This window comes from Balaenoptera borealis (genome assembly GCF_965194805.1).
Source record: "Balaenoptera borealis genome assembly, chromosome: 6".
Lineage (NCBI taxonomy): Eukaryota > Metazoa > Chordata > Mammalia > Artiodactyla > Balaenopteridae > Balaenoptera > Balaenoptera borealis.
In genome coordinates, this window is record NC_138863.1 from 86,486,756 (window position 1) to 86,512,823 (window position 26,068).

General features: G+C 38.2%; 1 protein-coding gene across 1 annotated transcript in view; it reads left to right on the forward strand.

The window, feature by feature from the left end:
- GTDC1 (glycosyltransferase like domain containing 1) overlaps positions 1–26,068 on the forward strand; it is a 384,238-nt gene that overhangs the window by 347,206 nt on the left and 10,964 nt on the right. The gene's annotated exons all lie outside the window — the stretch shown is intronic.

The following is a 26,068-nucleotide window of genomic DNA, read 5'->3' on the forward strand; positions in this document are numbered from 1 at the left end:
AATTAATGATGATTCTCTCTGTTTTATTCATTAGAAAAATCAAAGCCCTGTATAGAGAAGGGGATTGCCCAAATTCAAAGAACTATTAGCTAGAGGTGCCAGGACTCAAGCCCAGGTTGCACACAGCCATGTCCAGAATGCCATCACACAAGGCATAAAGCTTCAGACCCAAAAGAAGCAGTAGGTGTGCTCAGCCTTGAATGTGCCTATCAGATGAAAACCCACCCCAGATGGTGTATCCAATTTAACCAACATCACCTGTGAGCCAAACTGAACAGTAAATGTTAAGACAGGATCACTAATAATGGGGACCTGGAATCTAGCCAGAATTAAAACAATGATCTGCTTAACAATCCCTCTGGGCTGGATGCATGTGGAGAACGGATAAATGCTGGATATCGAAACAGCTGTTCTATGGCAAACTGAAATGGGGCAATCATGGATAGCAAAGGGAGAAGAAACATTTGAAAATTGTCTTAAATAAAGTAGCACTTTAAATAGTGTGTGACCTGGCTGTGGCCTTTTAAGAAGCAACCACCCCACACAAAGTACCTGGGCATGCATCTCTAGAGAATGAGGTAGTTTCTGGTGAGGAAAGCCTACGGAATTATAAAAGGCAGTGACAACTGGTAACCATCAGTCCCCAATATACATAGACAGGATTAGTCCAAACATCACCTTGAAATCTGAAGGCCAGTGCCCCAAATGAAAATTCCGTATGTCACCACCTCCTGAACTTTGCCTATTGCACACGACCATTTTCTATGAACTCCTTGTAAGCATTGTATAAACTACGCTGTTTTTCATATTCCTCTATTGCCTAATTATTTTAAGATGATAACTACATAGTGTCTTCTCAACACTATCACAAATTGCCTTGGATCAGGAACCAAAGTTCATGTTAAAAACATTTAACAAGCAGACACAGGCATAAAGCAACCGGAGGCCAGCTTGATGCCATCCTGGCTTGCACCAGCAACTGTCCTTATTCTTCTGGGCTGATGACTCTATATTATGAAGTGTAGTAGGACAGCACACACACGGAGTTCTCAGAAAGGACTTCCTGACTGATTGACTCTCCAAGTTCATTTTAATACTTGTCTGTCATCTGGGGAAATCCCATATCAGTGTGTAATTTATCATCCATACAACTGTATTAAAATAAGCATACCAATTACAGACCAAGCAGGCAACCATGTAAGAAATCAGTTGTTCAAAAAATAAATCATGTATTCAGCAGTCGTATAAAAAATATATACTCTGGGTTTCCCTGGTGGCGCAGTGGTTGAGAGTCTGCCTGCCAATGCAGGGGACACGGGTTCGAGCCCTGGTCTGGGAAGATCCCACATGCCGCGGAGCATCTAGGCCCCTGAGCCACAACTACTGAGCCTGTGCGTCTGGAGCCTGTGCCCCGCAACAAGAGAGACCGCGGTGGTGAAAGGCCCGCGCACCGCGATGAGGAGTGGCCCCCGCTTGCCGCAACTGGAGAAAGCCCTCGCGCGAAACGAGGAGCCAACACAGCCAAAAAAAAAAATCCTTCCCTCTACTTTAAAAAAAAAAAAAAAAAAAAAAAAATATATATATATATATATATGCTCTGTATTACTCTGTATATATACTCTGTATTACTGTGCTGATATTCGGGAACATAGAGATACAAACAACTGTGCTTACTTTCTGGGAGCATAAAGGTTAGCAGATATACAGATTTTACCACTGCTACTGTCAACTATAATATGACCAAATGTTTTAAGAATCAGTTCAGTATAATCATTACAACAGCTGCAAGATCACTATACAGTTAGTAAGTGTAGTTGAATTTCATGTATATAAACATTAGATTGTCTCATCCAAACTTCCCACTACGGGAATTCCTCTCACAGCTTCCCTGAGAGGAGGCTAGCAGATTTGTTGGACTACTAACAGTACCAGGGAGAGAAGCCATTGTCTTGTAAGGGAAGCTACATGTTTCTAAGAGAATGAATTTTCATATTTTATAAAAGCACTTTGCAAGATATATCGTAGTTGTAGATTTTCCCACATGCCTTTCTCTAAAATTTTTCACTAAGAATTTAGATAAACTGGATCTTAAAATCCAAGAGATTTTTAACTTGTAACCGAAATGTCTTCTGATTTTTACCCTTAGACATAAATGCGTTATCAAGAGTAACTTTCACTAAATCTCAATACCCATATGATAACACTTGATGAAAGAGAGTGTATATAGTAGGAAAACATCAGGGAAACAAAGGAAGTTTTCATCCATTTCCCCTTGTCCTTATGTAGTTGGGTCATTTGATCCCAATTGGTAAGCTGTTCATCAACCGGTTCATTTAGCTTTTAACAAAAACTTTGAGCATTCCTTAACCATTTTGATGCGGGCAAACATTTGCTGGGTATGTGCTAAACTCTGCTACTCCAGTAGGACAGATATAGGACTACAGAGAAACTCTCTCAAGGAGCTTATAGTCAAATCCAGAGAGGCAGACATGGAGGTAAACAAGAGCTACACGAAGTATCAACCCTTGTGAGGACGCATGAGCAGGAATCAATGAGTGTCACACAGAAAGGGGTGTTCTCTCTTCCATATACGCTGGCCTACCAGGATAACCAGGTTCCAAACAGGAGAAAATACTTAAATATATTTTTTCCTCTGTGCGGGAGCTATCTCTGGGACATGGCCAACTGACACTCCTTATATGTAGACCATTTAATTAGTACACTCTTCTATGTTTGTAGCTTTCTAATGGCTCTTGTAGGATTCATACTGATGGTTTTAATATGTTCCTGAAGAACTATATCTACTGGATTTCAGACAATAAGGTCCCAATGGATAAGGTATTGAAAACCACCTAAAGTAGCATAGCGTACCACCTTAGATACAGCTTTGGGATTATTTCTGATGTGTCTATATCTTTATTTATATCTATGTGTGAAGAGACCCTTCATAATGTGAAGAAAATAGGGGCGACGAGGTGAGAGTGATCACAAATGCTGTCTTCCATCAATGCATTCCAGGTTATTTGTTTTGAGCCTGGTCTCTGAGATACCTTCCAGGTGACCAAAATAGTTCGATTGTCTCTCTGACATTGTTTGGTGTTGCTACCAGTTAAACTCCAACGGAAAAGCAGCTTGATAAGAGCACTGCAGTGTCATATTACAGGGAACAGATGTCAAAATAAAGGTTCACTAACTTGAAGCAACTTATATACATAGAACATTCAGGTGTGTCTGTGACCACAAGAGGAGAAGGAGAAATTGTATTTTGTGCAGTTGACTGATACCAAGGACAGGCTCTTTCCTTGAGGTGCCAACAGAGGAATTTTGTTAGCAGTATTTTGTGAACAAAACACTTAAGAGAATGTATGTATACAATAGTTTAAAAAAAAAGGGTTACTGACACAGATGCCAATTTGGTGGGGCATATGGAACATTTACACTTGCCTTTTTCTTTCTTGCTTGCTACAGCTGGTGCTGATTTAGTATGTGAAATTTTACTAGCAGGAGTGCTAATCAAGACCGAGATTCTGTAAGGATTTAGTCATTTATGTAGGGGAAACTATGGGTATCATTAAAAAGTAGAAGATCATCTTAGGAAAAGCATCGTTATCAACCTCATTTTTAAACTAAACAGACACAACGGTACTGTAAGTATCACTTTAGCAGCCGAAAAAGTCAGAATGTTTTCCAGATAATGTTCTAAGAGGATTGCACCCACAGTTTAAAGTTGTGGTGGAGGCATGTTAAAGTTTGGTGCTGTCAGAGCCAAGCAGGAGAGTGAGCCATTTAACAGTTCGTTGTTTAACTTTTCTGTGTAGTGGTTCAGCAATACTGCTCTTTGGAAACGTTCAATTTTTAAAGAATAAAATGTAATTGTCATGATACAGAAGATGAATGCATTTTTTTCTGGAATCCTTGGGGGAAGTTGGGGGATGGGGAGAAGTGAGAGGCTTTTGATTTTTCCCCTTACATTTCTGAATACAAATTTTTGCAATCTGAGGCCAAATTTCACTGATCATGAAGGTGTTGGGAGAAAAAATTAAATAAAATTTTAAAAATCTTTCCCAAGTGGTGACAAAAGCATTGTCGGTATATTAAATATGTTGTCCAGGTGGCTTGGTAGAGTTGGAGACCTGCACGGCAGCTACAAGACATCTGCTGCCTGAGGAAACTTGCAATGTGGCAAAGTGGTGTTTGTAGCTCCCTGTGGAAGGGTGCCAGCTGCCCAGGGCTTCACTTCTACAGATGAACCGAGAGCCTTGCTGGTGCTTCAGATGAAGCGGTGCATCATTCCTACGCTCCTCTTCTCATGAATTTAAGGGACAAAGAGGTTTTGCAGTGAAAATCCAGGTAGATGCTGTTGGGCGAGGGGTAGATCAGCTTTCTAATATTCCCAAGGGCTTTGTCCATCAGTGTGACCACAAGCACAAGCCTGTAATTAAACCATTTTTATTCTATTTTCATGTGTAATTTCTACGACTCACTGCAAGTTATTTATTATTTTCACGATTCATACCTTAAATGCCATCAGAAGAGATACTTGAAAAGTAAAGTTTGCTAAAATGCAAGCAACAAAATATTTTATTTTAAAATAATTAATGGTTATGCATGTGTTAGATGGTTGGTTTGATTGTTTTAGAATATTTTGACATAAATATGGTGGCTTTAAAAACAGAATACATATAACTTGTAAATAACTATTAGTAACTAATTAAAATTCATTTATTGAGCATTACCACACACCAACCATTATGTTAAAAGCAAAAGAGACAAAGACTGTATAACAATCTATAGCCCTTGCTCAGAATCTAGAATATTTAAAAATTAATTAGTAAATCTCTTAATTATTTTATTTACTCAGTCTTTAATGACATTTTTACCATAAACATGACCATCTGGGCTATCTGATTAAAACTGGAAAAGTTGAAGACCTATCCTTAAATGCACAAAGAGAAAAGGATGAGGAGATTTGGACTGAAGTTATCAAATTTTAAAACAACTAGTGCTCTTTTCCCTTCCATCAGAAATCTCTTCCATCTACAATAATGCTTAAGAAATGTAGTTTCATGAAAGAAAAGGAAAGGGCATCTAGTTAATATGATATTTGGTTGCTTAAACACATAATAGAGTAAGAAAATTCTTTTTAAAGAGGCAAAAAATTAGACAGGTTAAAAAAGGTATATGTTTAGTAATTTGTATATATACACACACCATTTAAACTATAGTGATTCCTAAACACTAATAAGTTCCTTTTAAAATTCTGTTAGGCTGTGTTGAAGGAAATAACTTTTATTTCTGAAATTGTACCTGATGAATATTTTTTGAGAATTTCCTCAGTGAGACAATCATTTAAGTGGAAAACATTTGTGATAGGTCATAGGAGGGAAAACCCATTCTCTCCCCTTCCAACTCTCTTAAATTTGCCCTTAATCATTTATCATTGCTGTCATACTTATGAGTAATAAGGAAAAATAAAATGCCTTATTTGAAAAATAAACAGGTATTCACATTCTTTAAAATACATCAGGTTAGTTCGCTGAAGCATAAATTAGGATGGTCTACAGACTGTTAATGGTGACAGCAAGCATATGGCAAATTTGAACTGTCTGCAGGTCAACTTTTACTTTTGCTTTCCAAATGTCTGTCAGTCATTGTTAGGATTTAAATACATGTGTTAATGGGTGGAATTCAACAAAATGATAATCGTTCAGCAAATTCTTGGAGCAAGTGAATTTTTTTTGTCTTTGTCTCTCATCTATAACCTTCCCTGTCTCTCATATACAACCTGCTTTGATAGCAGTCTTATGAAATTTTACCCAGAAAGAACAAGCCCTTTGAAGATTTGTGTTGCCTTTTCTTTGTTCAGTTAAGGAAAAGGTTTATAATCATATGCTGCGTGTGTGTGTGTGTGTGTGTGTGTGTGTGTGTGTGTGTGTGTGTGTGTGAATGTTTGTGTGTACGCATGGATTGGTTTCTCGAAGAACCAGTCGAGTGCTCAGATCAGATTGGTATTTTTGCCAGCATTACGGCTGTTCCTGATGCTGTGATTGTACATTTCATTACGGTAATAGCAAGTCGTCTTTTATTTTCTCTCCTTCCTTTTTTATTTATTTTTTATTTTTTGGCTGCACCATGAGGCATGCAGGATCCTAGTTCCCCGACCAGGGATCGAACCCACGCCCCCTGCGGTGGAAGTGCGGAGTCTTAACCGCTGAGCCACCAGGGAAGTCCCATCAGAATATCCTTGCTCTCGAAAGCCAGCAATGTTTGCGGCATTGGAGATCAATGACACTACGATGATAATGTATTATTCTGTCAGAAAGTGGTAAGAGGAGCCAGCAAGGATAGCTAGGATGAAAAATGAAGTGGAGTTCCTGGGACAGATAGGGGGCAGCTTCTAGACAAAGATGTGAGAGAAGGAAAGCAAGGAACAGAAGAGAAGATTTGAAATATGAGAGTCTTGAAATCAGCAAACCATCAAACATCCAAAAAGATGAAGGCCCTGGACTCAACGACCTTCCCTGAATGCATGTGCCACCAGCAGCTGGAGCTTCCTTAGTTTGCAAACACTTTCTTCAGAACAACTCCAGTTCTGGCTCTGAAGAGGTGATGGAGTCAAGTGTTGGAAGAGAGAAGAGCTGCTCATTTCTTCAGGGCCAGAAGAATTCCGACCACAATGAAAAGTCATTGTTAAAACAAGAGCCTGAAAAAATTATTCCACTTCAATTGAACACCACAAGAAAAAGTGGCCTTGACTCAATTTAAGAAGGGTATTTGGAGTCCTCTTCATCTTCACTCCAAGGGATCTATTCCTTCAGCCATTTGAAAAAGAGCTGTTATCTTCACTATTGATTTTCTCATTAACAATTCATCCATTTGTATTAAGCTTTCTGCATTTCCAAAGTGCTTTTGCATACATATCTCATAAACTGAGACATTAAGATTAGATATCTTAAATCCTCATATTACAGATTGAAAAGGGAAAAATCTTTAGAACATTATTAAAATCTCAAAGACATGAAAATAGCTAGAAGAAATTCAATCAAATTCCCTAGATATCATGTTCTTGGTTTCCCAAAGATTGCACTCTCATTCCATTTCCTTTGTGGATTGAGAATGTGTCTTAGTTGACAGCAATGCCTGGCACATGGTTGCTACTCAATAAATGTATGTTAAACTAAACCTAATATTCCTGTTATAATAAAGTCAGATAGAAATAATTTTAATTCTAAATCTCTCACTTAATTGTTCTTTCTTAGATTATTTTCCTCATACTGAAAATCAGGAATAACAATTCTTACCTTGCGCTGTCAGTGGTGTGCTGGTAAATGTTTAACAACTCGATCATCCACCCCCCCATAAAAAGGGCCTGGTGCGTAGCTTTGGCCAGTTTCCATGGTGTAAGTACTCCCACCATGGACAGTTTCAAGCCTCCAACATGACATCACTGAATGCCGAGTTGGGAAGAGACGTCAATAATCAATTCTTGTGGGCTAATAGAAGCCGGTTCCGGCACATCACTACATGGCTTTAAGTTTATGGTTTGATTTCATGGAATTGCTCTTCTGTGTTACTGTAATGTGTGACTCTAAGGATATCTTAAGACGTGGTAGTTTAGTGGATGCTGTTGGTGCCGTGCTGTTGGATCCCTTGCAATGCCCTGAGGCATCCAATTCCTAACTGCCGTGGGTGTAGGCAGATAGCCGTTCATAGCTGTGCCTTCTCTGCAGAATTGCCCTTGACCAGGAGGTGCGTCACCAGGAAGTCTACACAGCCACCTCCAACGCTGCCCCTCCTGGGACAGACTATAGACAATGCCTGTCTGACACCGGGGTAGAAAAGTGGTGTCGTTTTGCCTCAAACTGTGACCAACTCTGTGGTACAACTTGTGCTCCAGAACTTCGTATGGGAACAAACCGAAGCCGAGACCACATCCTTTCTTAGTTTCTTCCTCTGCCCTCCCCTTCCTCCCTCAGTCCCTTTCTTTTGAGAGCTCTCACTCAAAAAATAACCTAAACCAGAAGCCCTTTCTTTTTTTTTTTTTTAATTATTAGCACCTTTAATTAATTAATTAATTAATTAATTAATTGGCTGTGTTGGGTCTTCGTTTCTGTGCGAGGGCTTTCTCTAGTTGCGGCAAGCGGGGTCCACTCTTCATCACGGTGCGCGGGCCTCTCGCTATCGCGGCCTCTCCCGTTGCGGAGCACAGGCTTCAGACGCGCAGGCTCAGTAGCTGTGGCTCACGGGCCCAGCTGCTCCGCGGCATGTGGGATCTTCCCGGACCAGGGCTCGAACCCGTGTCCCCTGCATTGGCAGGCGGATTCTCAAGCACTGCGCCACCGGGGAAGCCCCAGAAGCCCTTTCTTAAGCTCTGCTTCTCGGGAACCTAACCTAAGACTGTTGAAAGGACACGTGGTCTTAGAAAGCAACGTGTAAGGATGGGATTCTGAAGTTGGAGTCCTTGTTGGCTAGATGGCAGGCAATGTGCACCCCACCACTACCGGAAGGGGGAATATTGATCATTCCAGTTATACTGTGGCAGTGCCATTGCTAAGACTTTCATCTGTAATGAACTGGGATACAGTACAGGTAGAAGGGATGTAATAATTGGTGCAAAGTCTCAGGTATTTGAGAGATATGGAGAAAATAGTAGCTGTAAGGACTGTGGAACTAGATGGCTACTTCTAAGGGCTATTGATCCAGTGAAGAGAGAAAATGACAGGCCCAGATCTAGTAATCAATAGTTTAAAGCAAAGTGTTAGCCAGAAGGCCTTCTTATAAGCATTTGAGGCTCTCATCTTCTGTAGTAGAAGGTCACACACAGCTGATGATCAGACATTGTTTGGTTACTTTATATTTAATTGTAAAAGTGGCTGAATTGTGGAGAAGGCTAAATTCTCAGAATAGACAAGTCTCCTATGTCCAAGTTAGGTTCTGATAAGAAGCAAATGGGATCTGGGCAGGGATTTCTGGGTAAAAGTGTTTGAGAAGCTTGAATTTGCCAATTTCCCTGAAACCCCTGGTTCTGTAGAAGTGGCTTAATTCTTGCTGGAAGTTAGAGATTCTCCTCTTGCTTGAAGAACATGAAGAACCTTCAAATGAGATAGGTCTCTTACAAGACAATGTTTTCCCTCCTCTTCCCTCAACTCCCCTCTTGGCCCCAGACCTATAATTTTGCAAATCTCAGCACAGGCTGACTGGGAAAAGGATAGTGATGCAGGACTTGGTTAGCATGTTCCAGAAAGAAGCAGGAGAGTATGTCTGAGCCCGCTTGTAGCAGTGGAGATGACAGGATCCTTGAAGAGCCAGAATTTCCCATTAGGACTAATTATTGTCAGATCCTGATACAGTAATATCCCTTGAGGAGACCAACAAGCTACTTGCTGGCTATCGACTGCATCAGACCCTTTCTACTATAGTGTTTCTTCTTGACTGGATTCCCTCCTACTCCAGGTATGGGTTTGCCTTTTCTGCTTGGAGGTCCTTGGCCAGCACCACTCCCTGAGAGTTCATTGAGTGTCTGATTTACTGACAGGCAATCCTGCATAACATTACCTTGGACCAAGGGACCACTTTGCAGCAAATGACTGTGACCTCAGTAGATAAAATACATGGGTCTGGGAATTTAGGGGTGGAAGTGGGAGTGGTCCTCCTCTTCATCACTCCTAGTAATCCACTTGGTCAATCTGTGCTTCCTGTCTCTGCAACATTGGGCTCTGTAGGTCTTGAGGACCTGGTTCTCAGATAAGGATGCCTCCATCAGGGATCATAGTAAAACACAGTAAACTCAAAGTCACCTGCTGTCACATTACTTTGGGTTCCCCTTATAATTGACCATGGTTCTCATAAAAAAGCTAGGGGTACTGTTACACAATGGGAAATATGTGTGCCTCTCCTGCCCACTGTAACTTGTACTTGTGAAGAGCAAATATAAGAACTACAGCTCGAGAAGGACATGGAAACAGAGCCCAGAGATGAGGACCTGGGTCAAACTACCAGGCAAGCCACCTGGACCAACCAGAGTGCAAACCGAAGGGGAGGTGGGTCTAACATAAGTGAAAGAAAGGGAGAAGGTGGATATCAGTCACTACCTCAGAGTCAACTGCTGCAGCTGGGGCTGTAATTCATCACACTAACCTTTCTTTTTAAAGTTTTCCCAGAAATTCTGACCAACTAGAATCCTGAAGAAGCTGTGCCTAGATGGAAATACTAAGTTATCCATGGCAATTTTATTGCTTAATGTAAAGGATTTTACAGTCTCCTCTGTACTGTGGTCTCTGGTTTTTGATAGACCTCTAACAAATTATTTAGTCCAAATTTGGAGTGTGTGAGTACGTGTATGAGTGCTTGCGTGTGTGTGTCAGTATGTTTTGAACATGAAAATACTCGCAACCTTGATAACCACTCAATGATGACCAAGATGGTGGGAGTAGGTCATGAGTTGTGCCAGCTGGGTCTCCTACAGATTCATGCCATCGAACCTCAGCTGTGCTCTCATTGCTGTTCAGTCATTTTTTTGTCTCTCTTTTTTCCCCATTGTTTCTCCCACAGCTGCTATTCCATACCCTGTCCCTTCACCCCAAGTCCAGAAAAATATCCCTGGTATATTTCATAAGCAGATGACCTCAGAACATAACTCTACAGTGGTTGAAGCTATCCCGTCCAAACTTCCTAATCCTCACTTGGCTTTTGGGACGTTGTTCTCTTGTGAGTCTATCTTTCTGTTGGTTGCTCTTATTCTTTTTCTCACCCTTCAAATAGAGCTCCCCTACAGTTCTCTTCAGTCATCATCACCATCCTAACAATAAGCCAGGCACAACACACATCAATATCCTCTTATCTATTCTGTCAGTTATGTGTTCACAAGGTTTCTCTTCTAAATCTGCACTTGACTGGCACTGCCCTGGTTAGAACCTCATTTTCTCCCTTCTAGATAGTAGAAGCCATCAATGTCTCTCTTCTGTATGTCCACCAGAATAATCATTTTAGAATCTAGACTTGATCCGTTTTTCTTACTCAGACTTTCTTTCTGTTTTTACTTTTTACTGTGATTAAAGTGTTTTGTATTTTATTGTGAATATAATACTTAATATGGTGAAATAGAGCATACTAGAAGAATGTATATAATATATATAAGTAGCATTTTAAAAAGAAGAAAATGACCACTGCTCATAATTCAGCCTAAGAAATAAGATATTACCTTTTCATTTGAAAGCCTATGTTTTGTGAGTTTCTGCTCAGTTGAAGTCCCCTTCCTCTGCCCCAGAGGTAACTGCTATCCTGAATTATGTTAATTAATCCCTTGTTTTCCTTAAAGTTATCATATATGTATATTAATCTATGCAGAAATGGTATATGTATATACTTATAAAAATATGAGTCTTTATGTTATCTTGTTTTGCCTTCTTTTGTACTTTATATAAAAGGAATCATAATATATTACTCTGTGACTTGAAATTATGTTTTAGAGATCCATTTATGTTGATGATTTATCTGTAATTTGTGTTTCACTATTGCATTCCAACAAATACAGAATTACAATGTTGTACACCTGAAACTTATACAATGTTATTTACCAATATTATCTCAATAAAAAAAAAGAATGCATTTCAATTTATTTTTTTATTCTGCTGTTGCTGGACATTTGGATTGATTTGTTATTACAAAAAAAGTGTCACTATAAATGTTTTTGTATAAATTTGTTCATGTTCATGTATTCAGGAACTTCTCTAGGATATATACCTAGAAGTGGTGGTGCCGGGTATGCACAAATGCCCCTTTACCAAGCAATCCCAAATTGTTTTTTAAAGTAGTTTTACCAATTTATTCTATTTTATTCGACATCGGCAGTGTATGAGATGCATCTTCAGTCAGTATATTACCAACACCTGGCGTTTTCAGACTCCTGAATTTTTGCCAGTCTGTTTGGACATGACATTGTAGTTCATGGTAATTTCAATACACATTGCTTGATTGCTATTGACATTAAGAATTTTTCCTATGTTTACCATTCATATTCTTTGGAAAACTTTTCGTTATATCTTCTCATTTTTAATGGGCTATTTGACTTTTTCATTTGAATTTGTAAGATTTTAAAATTTATTCTGGACAGCAGCAATCCTTTTTCACTCTTTTCCTTTTTGGTTTATGCTTTCTGCTTGATGTAAAAAGTATTTATTACCCTGAAGTGATAAATATATTTTCCTATAGTCTCTTTTAAAGTTTTAAACTCTGGCTTTTCCAGTTTAAGTACTCGATCCATCTGGAATTGACTGTTTATATGGTTGAAGATACACATTTTTTTTCCATATGGGTCATCAGTTGTCCCAGCATATTTTAATGATAAATTCACCTTTGGCCACTGATTTACAATGCTAGTTCTCTCATATGTCAGGTTTACATCTAGGTGTGTAGATCTTTTTCTGGAATCTCTGTCCTGTTCCATTGGTCTATAAGATTATCTCCACACTAATGCCACACTGTCTTAATTACTGTATATTTGTAATAAGTCTTGCTATCTGATAGGTCAAGTCCCTCCACTGGTTATTATTCTTTGGATAAAAATTTATTCAGACCATTCTTCAATTGTATAGAAAGTCTCTCTTCATTTATAGCTCCATCCCCAACCCCTTAACATAACTTTATAATTATTTATAATTATTCTTTTATGCATTTGTCTTCCAAATAATATAGGGAAAAAAGGAAAAAAAAAAAGAGGAGTTATATATCAAATATGCATTACTACTCATGGTCATGTTCGCTGTATAGTTTATTTTATTGTTGCTCTTTATTTCTTCATATGGTTTTGAGTTATAGTCTATGGTCCTTTCATTTCAGTCTGGGGGACTTCTTTTTAATAAATGTATTACTTTATTTATTTTAGGCTGCACTGGGTCTTCGTTGCTACCCGTGGGCTTTCTCTAGTTGCGGTGAGAGGGGGCTACTCTTCATTGCGGTGCGGGAGTTTCTCATTGCGGTGGCTTCTCTTGTTGTGGAGCACGGTCTCTAGGTGCACAGGCTTCAGTAGTTGTGACATGCAGGCTCAGTAGTTGTGGCTCGTGGACTCACTAGTTGACGCATGGGCTTAGTTGCTCCGTGGCATGTGGGATCTTCCCGGACCAGGGATTGAACCTGTGCCCCCTGCATTGGCAGGCAGATTCTTAACCACTGTGCCACCAGGGAAGTCCCTGGGGGACTCCTTTTAGCATTTCTTTTTTTATTTTTGTAAATTTTATTTTGTTTATATTTTTTATACAGCAGGTTCTTATTAGTTATCTATTTTATACATGTTAGTGTATATATGTCAATCCCAATCTCCAGATTCATACCACCATCCCTCCCCCACTTCCCCCTTGGTGTCCATACATTTGTTCTCTACATCTGTGTCTCTATTTCTGCCTTGCAAACCAGTTCATCTGTACCATTTTTCTAGATTCCTCATATATGCATTAATATACGATATTTGTTTTTCTCTTTCTGACTTACTTCACTCTATATGACAGTCTCTAGGTCCATTGATGTCTCTACAAAAGACCCAATTTTGTTCCTTTTTATGGCTGAGTAATATTCCATTGTACATTTGTAACACGTCTTCTTTATCCATTTGTCTGTCAATGGGCGTTTAGGTTGCTTCTATGACTGGCTATTGTAAATAGTGCTGCAATGAACATCAGGGTGCATGTGTCTTTTTGAATTATGGTTTCCTCTAGGTATATGCTCAATAGTGGGATTACTGGGTCATATGGTAATTCTATTTTTAGTTTTTTAAGGACCTCCATACTGTTCTCCATAGTGGCTGTATCAATTTACATTCCCACCAACAATGTAAGAGGGTTCCCTTTTCTGAATACCCTCTCCAGCATTTGTTGTTTGTAGATTTTCTGATGATGCCCATTCTAACCAGTGTGAGGTGATACCTCATTGTAGTTTTGATTTGCATTTCTCTAATAATTAGTGATGTTGAGCAGCTTTTCATGTGCCTCTGGGCCATCAGTATGTCTTCTTTGGAGAGATGTCTATTTAGGTCTTCTGCCCATTTTTGGATTGGGTTTTTTGTCTTTTTAATACTGAGCTGCACGAACTGTTTATATATTTTGGAGATTAATCCTTTGTCCATTGATTCGTTTGGAAATATTTTCTCCCATTCTGAGGGTTGTCTTTTCGTCTTGTTTATAGTTTCCTTTGCTGTGCAAAAGCTTTGAAGTTTCATTAGATCCCATTTGTTTATTTTTGTTTTTATTTCCATTACTCTAGGAGTGGGTCAAAAAAAGATCTTGCTGTGATTTATGTCAAAGAGTGTTCTTCCTATGTTTTCCTCAAAGAGTTTTATAGTGTCCAGTCTTACATTTAGGTCTTTAATCCATTTTGAGTTTATTTTTGTGTATGGTGTTAGGGAGTGTTCTAATTTCATTCTTTTACATGTAGCTGTCCAGTTTTCCCAGCACCACTTATTGAAGAGACTGTCTTTTCTCCATTGTATATCCTTGCCTCCTTTGTCATAGATTAGTTGACCATAGGTGTGTAGGTTTATCTCTGGGCTCTCTATCCTGTTTCACTGATCTATATTTCTATTTTTGTGCCAGTACCATATTGTCTTGAGTACTGTAGCTTTGTAGTATAGTCTGAAGTCAGGGAGTCTGACTCCTCCAGCTCCATTTCTTTCCCTCAAGATTGCTTTTGCTATTCAGGGTATTTTGTGTCTCCATACATATTTTAAGATTTTTTTGTTCTAGTTCTGTAAAAAATGCCATTGGTAATTTGATAGGGATTGTATTGAATCTGTAGTTTGCTTTGGGTAACATAGTCATTTTCGCAATGTTGATTCTTCCAATCCAAGAATATGGTATATCTCTCCATCTGTTTGTGTCATCTTTGATTTCTTTCATCAGTGTCTTATAATTTTCTGCATACAGGTCTTTTACCTCCTTAGGTAAGTTTATTCCTAAGTATTTTATTCTTTTTGTTGCATTGCAATGGTGAATGGGATTGTTTCCTTAATTTCTCTTTCTGGTCTTTCATTGTTAGTGTATAGGAATACAAGAGATTTCTGTGCATTAATTTCGTATCCTGAAACTTTACCAAATTCATTGATTAGCTCTAGTAGTTTTCTGGTGGTATCTTTAGGATTTTCTAGTATAGTATCATGTCATCTGCAAAAAGTGACAGTTTTACTTCTTCTTTTCCAATCTGTATTCTTTTTATTTCTTTTTCTTCTCTGATTGCCATGGCTAGGACTTCCAAAACTATGTTGAATAATAGTGGCAAGAGTGGACATCCTTGTCTTCTTCCTGATCTGAGAGGAATTGCTTTCAGTTTTTCACCATTGAGAATGATGTTTGCTGTGGGTTTGTTGGATATGGCCTTTATTATGTTGAGGTAGGTTCCCTTGTTGCCCACTTTCTGGAGAGTATATAAATGGGTGTGGAATTTTGTCAAAAGGTTTTTCGGCATCTACTGAGATGATCTTATGGTTTTGATTCTTCAGTTTGTTAATATGGTGTATCACATTGATTGATTTGCATATATTGAAGAATCCTTGAATCCTTGGGATAAATCCCACTTGATCATTGTGTATTATCCTTTTAATGTGTTGTTGGATTCTGTTTGCTAATGTTTTGTTGAGGATTTTTGCATCTATATTCATCAGTGATATTGGTCTGTAATTTTCTTTTTTTGTAGTATTTTTGTCTGGTTTTGGTATCGGTGATGGTGGCCTCGTAGAATTAGTTTGGGAGTCTTCCTTTCTCTGCAATTTTTTGGAAGAGTTTGAGAAGGATGGGTGTTAGCTCTTCTCTCAATGTTTGATAGAATTCACCTGTGAAGCCATCTGGTCCTGGACTTTTGTTTGTTGGAAGATTTTAAATTACAGTTTCAATTTCATTACTTGTGATTGGTCTGTTCATATTTTCTGTTTCTTCCTGGTTCAGTCTTGGAAGGTTACACCTTTCTAAGAATTTGTCCATTTCTTCTAGGTTTTCCATTTTATTGGCATATAGTTGCTTGTAGTAATCTCTCATGATCCTTTGTATTTCTGTGGTGTCTGTTGTAACTTCTCCTTTTTCATCTCTAATTTTATTGATTTGAGTCCTCTCTCTCTTTTTCTTGATGAGTCTGGCTAAAGGTTTACAATTTTGTTTATCTTCTCAAAGAACCAGATTTTAGTTTTATTGATCTTTGCTATTGTTTTCTTTGTTTCTATTTCATTTATTTCTGATCTGATCTTTATGATTTCTTTCCTTCTACTATCTTTGGGTTTTGTTTTTTCTTCTTTCTCTAGTTCCTTTAGGTGTAAGGTTAGATTGTTTATTTGAGATTTTTCTTGTTTCTTGAGGTAGGATTCTACTGCTATAAACTTCCCTCTTAGAACTGCGTTTGCTGCATCACATAGGTTTTGGATCGTTGTGTTTTCGTTGTCATTTGTCTCTAGGTATTTTTTGATTTCCTCTTTGATTTCTTCAGTGATCTCTTGGTTATTTAGTAATGTATTGTTAAGCCTCCATGTGTTTGTGGTTTTTACGTTTTTTTCCCTGTAATTTATTTCTAATCTCATAGCATTGTGGTCGGGAAAGATGCTTGATATGATTTCAATTTTCTTAAATTTACCAAGGCTTGATTTGTGACCCAAGATGTGATCTATCTTGGAGAATGTTCCATGTGTACTTGAGAAGAAAGTGTAATCTGCTGTTTTTGGATGGAATGTCCTATAAATATCAATTAAATCTATCTGGTCTATTTTGTCATTTAAACCTTGTGTTTCCTTATTAATTTTCTGTCTGGATGATCTGTCCATTGGTGTAAATGAGGTGTTAAAGTCCCCCACTATTATTGTGTTACTGTCAATTTCCTCTTTTATAGCTGTTGGCATTTGCCTTATGTATTGAGATGCTCCTATGTTGGGTGCATATATATTTATAATTGTTATATCTTCTTCTTGGATTGATCCCTTGATCCTTATGTAGTGTCCTTCCTTGTCTCTTGCAACATTCTTTATTTTAAAGTCTATTTTATCTGATATGAGTATTGCTACTCCAGCTTTCTTTTGATTTCCATTTGCATGGAATATCTTTTTCCATCCCCTCACTTTCAGTCTGTATGTGTCCCTAGGTCTGAAGTGGGGTCTCTTGTAGACACCATATAGATGAGTCTTGTTTTTGTATCCATTCAGCAAGCCTGTGTCATTTAGTTGCAGCATTTAATCCATTCACATTTAAGGTGATTATCGATAAGTATGTTCCTATTACCATTTTCTTAATTGTTTTGGGTTTGTTTTTGTAGGTCCTTTTCTTCTCTTGTGTTTTGCACTTAGAGAAGTTCCTTTAGCATTTGTTGTAAAGCTGGTTTGGTGGTGCTGAATTCTCTTAGCTTTTGCTTGTCTGTAAAGCTTTTGATTTCTCTGTTGAATCTGAATGAGATCCTTGCTCTGTAGAGTAATCTTGGTTGTAGGTTCTTCCCTTTCATCACTTTAAATATATCATGCCACTCCCTTCTGGCTTGTAGACTTTCTGCTGAGAAATCAGCTGTTAACCTTATGGGAGCTTCCTTGTATGTTATTTGTCATTTTTCCCTTGTTGCTTTTAGTTAATTTTTCTTTGTCTTTTAATTTTTGTCAGTTTGATCACTATGTGTCTTGGTGTGTTTCTCCTTGAGTTTATCCTGCCTGGGACTCTCTGCACTTCCTGGACTTGGGTGGCTATTTCCTTTCCCATGTTAGGGAAGTTTTCAACTATAATATCTTCAAATATTTTCTTGGGTCCTTCCTCTCTCTCTTCTCCCACTCAGATCCTTATAATGTGAATGTTGGTGCATTTAATGTTGTCCCAGAGGTCTCTTAGGCTGTCTTCATTCCTTTTCTTTATTCTGTTCCATGGCAGTGAATTCCACCATTCTATCTTCCAGGTCACTTATACGTTCTTCTGCCTCAGTTATTCTGCTATTGATTCCTTCTTTATTGTATTGTTCAGCTCTGCTTGTTTGTTCTTTAATTCTTCTAGGTGCTTGTTCTTTAATTCTTCTAGGTCTTTGTTAAACATTTCTTTCATCTTCTCGATCTTAGCTTCCATTCTTTTTCTGAGGTCCTGGATCATCTTCACTATATTATTCTGAATTCTCTTTTGGAAGGTTGCCTATCTCCACTTCATTTAGTTGTTTTTCTGGGGTTTTATCTTGTTCCTTCATATGGTACATAGTCCTCTGCCTTTTCATTTTGTCTGTCTTTCTGTGAATGTAGTTTTTGTTCCACAGGCTGCAGAATTGTAGTTCTTCTTGCTTCTGCTGTCTGCTCTCTGGTGGATGAGGCTATCTAAGAGGCTTGTGCAAGCTTCCTGATGGGAGGGACTGGTGGTGGGTAGAGCTGGGTGTTGCTCTGGTGGGCAGAGCTCAGTAAAACTTTAATCTGCTTGTCTGCCTATGGGTGGGGCTGGGTTCCTTTCCAGTTGGTTGTTTGGCCTGAGGCGACCCAGCACTGGAGCCTACCCAGCTCTTTGATGGGGCTAATGGCAGACTCCAGGAGGGCTCACTCCAAGGAGTACTTCCCAGAACTTCTGCTGCCAGTGTCCTTGTCACTGTGGTGAGCCACAGCCACCCCCCGCCTCTGCAGGAGACCCTCCAACACTAGCAGGTAGGTCTGGTTCAGTCTCCTAAGGGGTCACTGCTCCTTCCCCTGGGTCCTGATGTGCACACTACTTTGTGTGTGCCCTCCAAGAGTTCTCTGTTTCCTCCAGTCCTGTTGAAGTCTTGCAGTCAAATCCCACTGGGCTTCAAAGTCTGATTCTCTGGGAATTCCTCCCCTCATTGCCAGACCCCCAGGTTGGGAAGCCTGATGTGGGGCTCAGAACCTTCACTCCAGTGGGTGGACTTCTGTGGTATAATTGTTCTCCAGTTTGTGAGTCACCCACCCAGCTGTTATAGGATTGGATTTTATTGTGATTGTGCCCCTCCTACCATCTCATTGCGGCTTCTCCTGTGTCTTGGGGTATCTTTCTTGGTGAGTTCCAGTGTCTTCCTGTTGATGATTGTTCAGCAGTAAGTTGTGATTCTGGTGCTCTTGCAAGAGGGAGTCTTAACATTTCTTATAAGGCAGGTCTACTAGTGACAAACTCCCTCAAGTTTTTTATTTTATTTTAATTTCACCTTCATTTTTGAAGAATAGTTTTGCCAGATATGGAATTCTTGGTTGAAAATTTTCTTTTATCAGAACTTAAATAGGTCATCTTACTGCCTATTGACCTCCATGGTTATGAAAAGAAATCAGCTTATGATCTTATTTAGGATCCCTTGTATGTGATGAGTTGCTTCTCACATGCTATTTTGAAAATTCGCTCTTTGTTTTTGTCTTTTGAAAGTTTGGCTATAATGTGTCTTGGTGAGAATCTCTTTATACTTATCCTACTTAGAGTTTGTTGAGCTTCTTGGATGTGTGGGCTTACGTCCTTTGATTTTCTACTCTAATCTTTTAGTATAACAAAGCAATCTCATAATTTTCTAATGTTGAATCCACTCTGCTTTTATAGAATAATCATAATCTGTTAATAATGTGTTATCTTCTTTGTACATCCCTGGATTTAGTTTGTTCATATTTTTCATGTGAGATTGGCCCATAATTTTCTGTTTCAAACTGACTCTGTATGGTTTAGTATAAAGGATATGCTAGTTTCAGCCAATATGATAGAGAATATTTCTTTTTCTCGCTTGTCTAAAATAGTGGAATAATCTGTTCCTTGACTGCATGGCAGAATACATCAAAAGAACAATTTCAACAAGGTGCTTTTCTCTGGGAGAAATTTTAAAACATTTTTAGTTTCTTGGGTGGGTTCTAAGGTGACTCAGATTTTCTAGGTCTTCATGAACAAGTTAGATTACAAATCTTTCTAGAAATTTGTCCATTTCACAGATTCATTCAAATTTACTGTAACAAAGTTGATATAATATTCTTTTACTATCTTTTTAGGATGTGCTGCATCACTAATTAAGTCCCCCTTTCACCCCTCGTATTGTGTATTTTTCATTCTTTTTTTCCCCCCTTGATTATTCTTGCCAGAAATTTGTTCCTTATTAGTCTCATCATAGGGCTAACTTTTGGTTGTATTGATGCTGCATATTATATCTTTGATATCAGTTAGTTATTTTTTGTGTTTTTTGGTTATTTTTACTTTTTAGTTTTTTTTTTTTTTTTCCATTTACCTTGTTGTGTTGATGTTGGTTTCTGCTTTCACCTCAGTTCTGTGTCCTGTCACTAAAGCATGACTCATTGAAATTCAGGTTCTAGGCCCCCAGGAGTTTGCAGATACCTCAGGGTAAAAGTCTGTTCCAAGTCTCTTTAACTCCTTAGATTCTTTGTGACTGAATTCTAGGGAGTCTATTATTACAACAGCTTGTCCAGGCATTACAAAAAATGTCTTTTATTTTTTGTCTACTTTTTTTAGGTGTGCTTCCCACAAGAGGTTTCTCAGAAACTACTCTGCCTAGAGCCGTCAAACACTCCCCATTGCTCCTACTGTCTGGAAACAGTGTCCAAACTCCTTAGCATAATTTTCTAAGGGAAAGGACCTCAACCTGTCTTTCATGGCTTTATTTCCTGCCAAGTGATTTCCTTTTCTGTATGGAAACTACTTTTTAATTCTTCTAGACCCAGATCAATGTCATTTGTTGGTGATAACTTCTTAATCTCCCAGTCCTTTGAACACAAAAGCAATCTGTTCTATGACATCAGTAACAGGTTGTGCTGATATCTTTACTGCACTGTTCAGTGTTTGATGAAGGAATGAATTTATGGCCACATCTCCTGCTGGATTTTGAGTTCATTGAGGCAAAAACTGTGTCTAACACAGAGTAGTCATTCACTTAGTGCTTGTGGAATGAACCAGTGGAATTTTGAATCTCTCTTTCAGACTTAATATATACATTTTCTTCCCAGTCCCACCTTTGATGCTCCATCTATGGAAGGAATTACAAGTAAAGTAATAAGACCCTATAGCCACCAGGACTTTTCTGCGGATTTAAACACCTGTGGCCCAGCTCTTAAATGGTATTAGCCAAATTACACCAAGCATTTTGGTTGTATCTTTGGGCTCTGGAGTCTAATTGCTTGTAATGAAACACTGGAGTCATAATTTGATGGTCTGTAGGTTTCTCAGCTGTTTTTCTCTATGAGAAAATATATAATGGGATATTTTGCACGTGACTGTCTATATTTTATATGCAACACATCAGTGTTTTGTAAATTTTGTGAACAACTTCTATTATCTTTGAAACCACAGGAGCAACAAACAGTTATAATTATAGTCTGAAGAAGCTATAGTGTTTCAAATATGCCTACAGTAGTGGTATTACAATGAGAATGTTCTGTTTGCCTGCAGCTTTCACTGTGCTCAGTGACATCACAATTATACTAAATTTTAACAGAAACTTCTGTCCTTAAACAGAAACAGCTTGTTTGAAAATCTAAGAGTTTTCTTTCTTCTGAATTCTTTGATTCTTCACTGCATAAAAGTGGGAGAAACGGTAAATATCGTGGCATAACTCCATTCTCTGTTACTTCCCGACTGGTTTTTACTATCATGGAGTAATAGGTATTCTACTTTACTCCACATGGGGAATGAATGCACGTTATTTAAAACTTCTTTCTGTGCATCTGCTACTTGTCAACTCATGATCTTCTGATCCTTGAAGATTTGACAACCCTGTGATTTGCTTTAATGGAATTACTGAAAAGTTATCAACAAAGACGTTGCAATGTAAGAATGCAAAGTAAGTCCTTAGATGTTTAGAGGGAAATGAACTTCAAAAGGGGAGTAGTGGCCACAAAGAAATACCTGAATCATTCAATTTTTGGTGCGGTCCTGCATGTCTTTAATTTTGTCAACTGGTAGAGAGGATGTTTACATTGCCTTCCCTTTTCCTCAGCTGTGACTTATCTTTTTCTGTAGCTTATTAATCAACACCTCATATGATACTGAATACACCTCAGAATAAGAAAGTAGAATCAAAGGAACATTCTACCTGGAAATAGAAAAACTACCTTCTAATCCTGTCCATTCCTGCCATTTTGCCACTGACTATGGCAGAATCGTTGGATTAATCTTTCAAGTTTTCTGGGTCTTTCTTTCTTTATCTGTAAAATTTAAGCAGTAGGTTAGACCAGTGATCCTCAAAGTGAGGCCTCTGGACCAGTAACATTAACTTGATCTGGGGACTAGTTAAAGAAACAAATTCTCAGGCCTCCCCCCAGACCCAAGGATTCGGAAACTCAGAGGGTGGAACCTAGCAATCTGTATTTTAATAACCCCTCTAGGTGATTCTAAAGCACATTAATCTTTGAAAACCACTGGATTAGATAAACTTTAGTAAACTTCCAACCCTAAACTCCCATGAATCTCTATGAATTTAAGGGTAATTTAGGACTAAATTGGATTTTAAGTAGGCATATTCTTCTGCTTGTAATTAAATTTAAAATTTGGATTCCAAACACAGATTTAGAAACATATGTAAGAAAAAAAGAAAAAGAATGCTGAAAATGTTGTCCAAAAAAACGTAATTACTCTGAAAATGTTTTTGAATATAAGCATTTGTAGAATTTGCCTCCATTTGACATCCCAAAATGAACTTGGTATTTCTGTAGTACATGTATCTTGATGAATATTTCCACTGAATGATCACCACTGCTTAATGGCTGTGATTTCAGAAAAATAAAATTATTCAGAATTATTGCCATTCATTTCTTATATTTATGGAGGATAACAGTTAATAATCTGTTCTACATAAGTGCACATATGGCTAAAATTTTTGTTATTGAATATTTGGGCCTTTGGTCTCCTCTATAGGGAAATGTCCTTGTGTTTAACCACTTCTGGGCTTTATTAACATATGCTTTACCTAACAGTCTGTCTGGCTCCATTTTTTATTAATGCAGAAGAGTTTTTGGTAGTGATTTTGATTTTCTAGGACTGGTATAATTATATTAATCAAGGCTTTATGCTTTCCAAGGTCACCAAAGGAAGGAGTGGAGAATCTTTTATTCTTAGTCTAAATAAGTTAATAAATATAAATATGCAACAGAAAATGTAGAAAATCTTTTTTTTAAATTCTGTAGAAAGTAAAATGAGAACTGGGGAAAGGAAGAGAGAAAATTATCCTTTACTTTGCTTTGATGAGTAAGATAGAATCTGAAGACCTATTCTCCATAAAGAGTGGCCAGAACTCTGCTTTTCTTAAGAGAATCCAAAGTTTAAGACTGGAAGATAGGAGTATATGTCACATTTCAAGTAACTCTTTTCTTGACCTACTTCTGGAAACCTGTGAAAAATTAGCTAAAACATTAATTGGTTTTATTTCTTTTTCTTTGCAATTGGAAATAGCCAAAACAGGCAAGCTAGAAGCATTAGGAGATAAGTTTCTATTACAAAATCAAGTAAAGCGTAAAAGACATTTTGAGAAGTTATTCACTTAACAAATGTTTATTGAACACCTAGTATGTACTAAGCACTGTGCTTGACACTGGGGATAGACCGATGGATAATGTGACTTGCCTATTAGATATTAGTATCTAGTTAGGGAGAACAAAATTTAAAAAGTGATTATGTAAATTATTATTAAAAATACAGTGCAATAAGTGTTATGAAAGAGATGTATATAGACTATAATCATAATACATAATTGAAACATAGACCCATCTGAGTATCAGGAAAGACTTTGATACAAGTTACAGTGATAGTCACTTTGACTGCTATTTGGAGAATAGTAGGTTGGAGGCAAGAGTAATATGAAAAACCAGTTAGGAGGCCATCATAGTAATCCAGGTACTGTTCCCTGCCATCATGGAACTTATGTTGTAATGCAAAGGTTTTTATAAAGTACCAACAATGAATAACAGAAACTTGCATAACTTTTGTCCAGATTTCCTGTCATTGCATAACAAACCATTTCAAAATTTAGTCGCTAAAGACACAAATTTATTATTATGTCTCATAGTTCTATGAGTTAGCTGACTCAGTCAGTGAGTTTAACTTAGAGTTTCTCATGTGGTTGCAGTCCTACAGAAGCAGGTACTGGAGTCATCTTAATAATCAAACAAGATGGTCTTCTTTTTGTTTTGTTTTTTTGCATACATGCCTTACACCTCAACATACCTGTATGTGGCTATTTTTTTCAGCAGGGTAGACTGAACTTCTTACATATTGGCTCGGGGCTCCAAAAGGCAGGAAATAAAAACTTCCAGCGTCTTTAAAGGACCATTAATTTAGAACTGGCATAGCATCATTTCCATTGTATTCACTTTGTCAAAACAGTCACAGGCCAGTTTAGATTCAAACTGGTCAAAGAACGACTCCACATCTCGATGGAAGGTGTCATGAGCAATGACAAGGTGACCAAGATGACCCCCAATAATCTTTACTTTTTGTTACCTTGCCCTTCCACACTGGATAGGGCTGATCCTGTGTAATCAATATGATACTGTGGAGATGATGGTCTGTGACTTCCCAGGCTAGGTCATATAAGTGATGTGGCTTTCACCAGTTCTTTCGGATTACTATCTTTGGGGAGAGCTAGCCCCCACGTTGAGCATCCTTCTCACATGGAAAGGACCTGAGGCCACTTATTAACAGCCTGAACCAACTTGCCAGCCATGTGAGGGAGCCACCTTGGAAATGGATCATCCAGCCCCAGTCAAGCCTCCAGATGATTGCAACCCAAGTCATTATTTATTTAATTTTTTATTTAATTTTTTTTTAAACATCTTTATTGAAGTATAATTGCCTTACAATGGTGTGTTAGCTTCTGCTTTATAACAAAGTGAATCAGTTATACATATACAATATGTTCCCATTTCTCTTCCCTCTTGCATCTCCCTCCCTCCCACCCTCCCCATCCCACCCTTCTAGGTGGTCACAAAGCACCGAGCTGATCTCCCTGTGCTATGCGGCTGCTTCCCACTAGTTATCTATTTTACATTTGGTAGTGTATATATGTCCATGACACTCTCTTACCCTGTCACATCTCACCCCACCCCCTCCCCATATTCTCAAGTCCATTCTCTAGTAGGTCTGTGTCTTTATTCCCGTCTTGCCACTAGGTTCTTCATGGCCTTTTTTTTTTTTTTTTCCCCTTAGATTCCGTATATATGTGTTAGCATACTGTATTTGTTTTTCTCTTTCTGACTTACTTCACTCTGTATGACAGACTCTAACTCCATCTACCTCATTACAAATACCTCCATTTCATTTCTTTGTATGGCTGAGTAATATTCCATTGTATATATGTGCCACATCTTCTTTATCCATTCATCTGTCGATGGACATTTAGGTTGCTTCCATGTCCTGGCTATTGTAAATAGAGCTGCAATGAACATTTTGGTACCTGACTCTTTTTGACCTATGGTTTTCTCAGGGTATATGCCCAGTATTGGGATTGCTGGGTCGTATGGTAGTTCTATTTGTAGTTTTTTAAGGAACGTCCATACTGTTCTCCATAGTGGCTGTATCAATTTACATTCCCACCAACAGTGCAAGAGGGTTCCCTTTCCTCCACACCCTCTCCAGCATTTATTGTTTCTAGATTTTTTGATGATGGCCATTCTGACCGGTGTGAGATGATATCTCATTGTAGTTTTGATTTGCATTTCTCTAATGATTAATGATGTTGAGCATTCTTTCATGTGTCTGTAGGCCATCTGTATATCTTCTTTGGAGAAATGTCTATTTAGGTCTTCTGCCCATTTTTGGATTGGGTTGTTCGTTTTTTTGTTATTGAGCTGCATGAGCTGCTTGTAAATCTTGGAGATTAATCCTTTGTCAGTTGCTTCATTTGCAAATATTTTCTCCCATTCTGAGGGTTGTCTTTTGGTCTTGTTTATGGTTTCCTTTGCTGTGCAAAAGCTTTTAAGTTTCATTAGGTCCCATTTGTTTATTTGTGTTCTTATTTCCATTTCTCTGGGAGCTGGGTCAAAAAGAATCTTGCTGTGGTGTATGTCATAGAGTGTTCTGCCTATGTTTTCCTCTAAGAGTTTGATAGTGTCTGCCCTTACACTTAGGTCTTTAATCCATTTTGAGTTTATTTTTGTGCATGGTGTCAGGAG